Source organism: Lactuca virosa, chromosome 1, assembly GCF_052849685.1.
Source record: "Lactuca virosa cultivar CGN04683 chromosome 1, Lactuca_virosa_CGN04683_v6, whole genome shotgun sequence".
Lineage (NCBI taxonomy): Eukaryota > Viridiplantae > Streptophyta > Magnoliopsida > Asterales > Asteraceae > Lactuca > Lactuca virosa.
The window spans coordinates 230565318-230571304 of record NC_136426.1 but is presented as its reverse complement, the minus strand read 5'-3'; positions in this window follow the sequence as shown (position 1 = coordinate 230571304).

Genomic DNA, 5987 nt, shown 5'->3' with positions numbered 1-5987 from the left:
TCGTGTGCATCTTCGGGATCCATTACTCGTTTCATTGTTTAACATTGTAATGGTTACACATACACATACATATACACACACACATACACATACACATACATATACACACACGTACATATACATACACATACACATACACATTCAAATACATACATACACATACATATACACACATACATATACATAAGCACACATATACATACTTATACAAATATACATATTTCCCCTAATTATCATTTTTTTTCATTATTTAATTTATACATTAAATGTATATTATTTCACCTTGTTGATGTGTTAAATGTAGTTTTTTTTCTTCGATTGTTCGTTTGTTTTTGTGTTAAACACATTTGTTACCATTATTATATATTATCATTATGTTTATAAATATTATTATTATTAGGACTATTAGTATGATTTTTAATTGTTTGTGTTTTAAATATGTAAAAACAAAACGATCAAAAAAAAGTTTTAAGACTCGAATAATTAAATAATAATAATAATAATAGTAATAATAATAATAATAATAATAATAATAATCGAAAAAGGAAAGTATATAAAAGTAATAGGAGACTAATTGAGTAAGGATATGGCATACCCGGCTGGATGGTAAATATATTGGTTAATTACGTCTGATATCCGAGTTCGGCTCCTACCCCAAACCCATTTTTCTTTATTTTCTACATAAAAGTAATCGGAGTCTATTCTAATAAGGATGTGGAATACCCGGCCGTTTGGTAAGATTGTGGGTTATAGAGTTTTTGACGATAATAGGGTGATTGAAAAAAAAAAATTAAACATTTAGTGTTCTTTAAAAAATATTTACCAAAATGGTATGTTTTTTTCATTTTTCTTTACTTTTCAATTTTTTTTATTTTAAATATCCTATTTTTCTCCCTTTCTATTTTTCTCCCTTTCTCTTTTCTTCCACCTTTTTCATAATTCTCGACGGTTGGAGAACGTCAAGCGATTAATCTACGATTAATCTCCGATTTCTGCAACCATGATATATATATATATATATATATATATATATATATATATATATATATATATATATATATATCATGGTTGCAGAAATCGGAATTAATCGTAGATTAATCGTTTGACGTTCTCCAACCGTCGAGGATTATGGTATTAATCGGAAATTTAGGATTAATCGGGTTTGGCGGGATTAATCAGTCTTGGTGGGATTAATCGGTCAAAAAAAGTCAACAAAAGTCAAAAAGGTCTAAAAATATTCTAAAAAGGCCTAAAAAAAATTTAAAAAAAAATTCAAAAAATCAAAAAAAATGTCACTCCAAAGTTTTCAAGTTTTCAAATTTTCAAATACTATACCAAATGTTCATATTTTCGTATTTTCAAATTTTCAAATTTCAAATTTTCTTATTTTCTAATTTTGAAGTAGTTTTTTTTCTTAAGATATATTAATATTTGATTAATTTTAATATTTTATTAATAATCTATGGTCCCCGATTAATCTTTGATTAATCACCGCCAATACCGATTAATCCCTTAACACCAGTCGACCGTCGAGTTACCGTCGAGCGATTTTTACAATCTTGATATATATATATATATATATATATATATATATATATATATATATATATATATATATATATATATATATATATATATATATATATATATAACAGTTTTTATTTCAGTTTGTTTACCTATTTTTACTGTTTTTTTAAATAAAAGTTTTTTTTGTTTTTTATTTTAAATATCCGTTTTTTCTTATACAAACCTTTGACCATCAAAGTTTAGCTAACATAAATTAAAAATACAATATCTTTTAAGGTGCAAAAACTCCAACATTCACATACAATGTTTTTAAGGTAAAAGAAACTCAACATTGTTTGTTACAAAAAAAAAACACACCATAAAAGTTTCCAACATTGTTTGTTACAACAAGAAAAACATCACAATTAGCTTGAACTTGAACCGGTAACAAATCCTTACCTCTAAAAAAGAAAGAAAAAAAATAAAAGAATAACCACAACAAATACCATAAAAAATATTTTCTTTTTAATTACCTTGGCATAGATGGACATTGTTTTCGATTATGCCCCGGTTGCCTACAATTTCCACAAAGATTGGCATTTCTTCCTTCTTTAATATCCATACCATTTTTTAGTCTTGTTGAACAATACAACCTTTTTTATTTCGTAATAGTTCTAAATTTGGAAGTAATTCATTAAATGGTGATTGTGGCCAATACGGTTCATGGGGAAGCGGGAGAACTCAGATGCCCAAGTAGCACAATAGTATTCAATCGAGTAACATTTATCAACATATTGCCAAATATTCAATTAGAGTTTGGCACATGCACTCAAGACATGAGAACAATGATATTTAAATGCCTCCTATTTACCACATATGCAAGTTTTTTGTTCCAAATTAACTACTTGCACATTTCGACCTCTTTGTGTTATCAACTCAAATATACCTTTTTCTCGATTAAAAGATCTTAAGGAATGTGCACTTGCTTTTGCCATCAAAGCTACTTGTTTTACAACATGTGGAGTATGTGCATCTCAATTAGCTTGAGAAGTAAATCCTAAAAGACGTCTCACCTCAAAATAATGCACCATTCTATAGAATGTAAGTTGCACAAAAGCTGTGATTGGTAAAAAAAACGAGCACCTTTAAGTACACTGTTGAAAATCTCTAACAAATTTGTTGTGACCAACCCATATCTTCTTCCACCATCATGTGCAAGTGTCCATCTATTAAGTGGATGGCTCTCCAACCATTGTCGAACACGTTGATTTTGCTTCCTAATTTCTTCCATGATGGAGTTGAACTTTCGAATTTGATTCTCACTCCCGGCACGATAAGCTAAAGCTTTCAATTCTGAATTAAGAAACTTTTCATAAAATTTGTTGATGAAATGTCGTAAACAATACCTTTAAAATAAAAAAAAATGTAATTTAAGGAAGCCAGTTATTGAAATGTCATAAAGAATACTTAAGAAATATAACAATACCTATGAAACCACGCGACTCTAACGATGGAGACCCATGCTCATTGACAGCCTTAAGAATTCCACCATGACGATCAGATATTAGACATATGCCTTCATGGTCTTTCACCACATGATTCTTGACATGAGAAAGAAACAAATCCCAAGTATCATAAGATTCATTTTCTACAATAGCAAATGCAAGTGGAAAAATTTGATTATTACCATCAACTCTCATTGCAATCAGCATCTTACCCTTGTACATACCATACAAGTTTGTGCCATCAATGCTAATCACCGGTCAACAATAGTGAAATCCTTTGATAGAGGGAGCAGAAGCCCAAAAAACACGCCTAAATTCAATTTCATCCACATCGGTCGATCTTGAAACACACCATTCAACTATAATTCCTGGATTGAACTTTTGAAGTGTGCCTAGATATTTTGGTAAAGCGACATAAGACTCTTCCTAGTTTCCAAACACATGTTCAATTGCTATGAAATATAACAATACCTATGAAAACCACGCGACTCTAACCATCGAGATCCATGCTCATTGACAGCCTTAAGAATTCCACCATGACGATCATATATTAGACATATGCCTTCACGGTCTTTCACCACATGATTCTTGACATGAGAAAGAAACCAATCCCAAGTATCATAAGATTCATTTTCTACAATAGCAAATGCAAGTGGCAAAATTTGATTATTACCATCAACTATCATTGTAATCAGCATCTTACCCTTGTACTTACTATACAAGTTTGTGCCATCAATTCTAATCACCGGTCGACAATAGTGAAACCCTTAGATAGAGGGAGAAAAAGCCAAAAAAACATGCCTAAATTCAACTTCATCCACATCGGTCGATCTTGAAACACACCATTCAACTATAGTTATTAGATTAAACTTTTGAAGTGTGCCTATATATTTTGGTAAAGCGACCTAAGACTCTTCCCAGTTTCCAAACACATGTTCAATTGATTTTTTCTTTCCAACCCAAACCTTCTTATATGAAGGAGTATAGCCCAATGTTTCAACTATTTCAGCTCTCAAATCAAGAATATTGATAGAAGGTTGCTCTTTTATAAGGTGCCTAGTTTCCATAGCAATCACGCTTGCATCTAGGTTTGGATGGTCTAGAGAAAGCTTATAGTGTAAACAAATATGCGGACTAGTATACGTTGTGATATCAAAATAACCACTACATATACGTTTACTTGCATGAAGTTTCCATTTGCAACTAGATTGTAAGTATAACTTGAATCTTAGAGTCCAAATAGTTGGGCGTGACTCAATAACCTCAAATTGTCTATGTGTCCTAATGCTATGGATCTTGACTGCTCTAACAAGTTCCTCTTTATCCTTGAAAGAATCTTTTCCCAACTTTCGCGTAAAATCATTTTTATTCGTTGATTGTGTCATAATCCAATTGTCATCAATAGTCAAATTTTTTCCTTCCATATTAGTAAAAGTTGAAGGTACTTCAACATTATTGTCAAAAGATGCTTCCTCATCATCTTCATCTCCAATTCCATCTTCCAATATTTCATTTAACTCAACTTCATTGTCTATATTCATCACATTCATCTTGAGAGATTATAGAAAAATCCTCATTATCAATCATGTATATAATAAAATTCATCTACAAAACAAACAAAAACAAGCAAAACATGATCATACCTATTCGTGCTAACAAGAAAAAATAAACATAATGAGCAGGAAGAATCAAAATCGGAATGGAGAAGCAAAACTGAAAATCGAAGAATCAAAATAGAAAACTAAATTATCAAAATCGGATAAAATGTCTTCTTAAAAAAGAAACATAATGAGCAGGAAGAATCAAAATAGAAAACTGAAAAATCAGAATCGAGAAGCAACAATTCGATAATAGAGAAGCAAAAAACTTAAACTAGAAAATGAGCAGGAAGAATCAAAATCGACAACAACTTTGCATACCTTGAATGGAGTGATGGCTGGAGGAGGTCGCAGGTCGTCGGCGAGGGGCGGAGGAGGCCGCAGGTGGCCGACGATGGTGGAGGTGCGACAATGAGTGGAGCCCTTGTTTGTGTTTACGATTTGTTTTCTTTTCTGTTCGACAACGTTCCAGCCTTCCAGGATATTAAAAAAAACGTGTTTTTTTTAAGACAATAATATTAGTTTTCAAATTAAAGTAATACCATTTTGGTAAATATTTTTGAAAGAACACTAAAATGGTAAATATTTTTTCAATCACTCTATTATGGTAAAAAACTTTGGGTTATATCTGTGCGAGCCGCGAGTTCGATTCCTGCTCCAACCAGTTTTTTTTTTTTTTTGCCGTAGCTACGCCGTAGGTATCCTTGTAAATGAAAAATGTGTCCCTCCTTATACGTGTATTCCTCCTCTCGCAGTGGCTAACTGTTAGACAACAAAAAAAAACGTATATGCTCTCTCTCTCTCTCTCTCTCTCTCTCTCTCTTGTGGCCGAACGAACTCTTCCCCTCCTGCATTTTTCCGTCGCCGACGCCGACAAAGGTAAATCCTAAATTTTTTTTGTTTCTTTTTTAAAATTACTTCGTTTTAGGTTGATTTTGTTGAATGTGAGGTAGATTTTTTAAAATTACTTCGTTGGTAAGGTTGATTTTTTTGTTGAATGTGAGGTTTGCATTGCAGGCTGAAATCTCTCTCTCTCTCTCTCTCTCTCTCTCTCTCTCTCTCTCTCTCTCTCTCTCTCTCTCTCTCTCTCTCTCTCGACGGACCACCATTTCCACCCACCAGGCTCGATTTGCAGGTGAAGCAAGTCGAGCACCACGTTGTAGAAATAATAGGACCAGGGAGTGATACAGTCTTTCATCAAACTTGTATAAGTACTCGACATCTTTTCTTGATTACATAAAAAGTGAATATGCATTAGCATGTGGTGTTATATGGGATACTAAAGGTATACATTAACACAATTGAAACTTGGAGTCAAACCAAATAAGTCAAAGTTTCCTTCTTCAGATGTTGCTTTAACACTTCCCTTACAAAATTG